The sequence below is a fragment of the Penaeus monodon genome, chromosome 19, assembly GCF_015228065.2.
Source record: "Penaeus monodon isolate SGIC_2016 chromosome 19, NSTDA_Pmon_1, whole genome shotgun sequence".
Lineage (NCBI taxonomy): Eukaryota > Metazoa > Arthropoda > Malacostraca > Decapoda > Penaeidae > Penaeus > Penaeus monodon.
The window spans coordinates 47,906,024-47,906,280 of record NC_051404.1 but is presented as its reverse complement, the minus strand read 5'-3'; positions in this window follow the sequence as shown (position 1 = coordinate 47,906,280).

The following is a 257-nucleotide window of genomic DNA, read 5'->3' as shown; positions in this document are numbered from 1 at the left end:
ACTGTGCGTACCTGCCCTGGCTCCGAATTACAGAAATGTCACGAAAACATCTTATTCATTTCCAATGGGAGGAATGTCGCCCCCCATCGGGTCACGTGACGTCGGAGGGCGGGGCAACCTGACATTCTTGTGCCGCTGTGCTCGGTTTCTCTCGCTCGGCTGTCGGGGGATGCAAAGGGAGTGAGGGGGATTTAGGGAGAATTGTGAAGAAGTGTGTAGACTTTAGGTGCATGACGTTAGAGGGAATGAATAGGGGG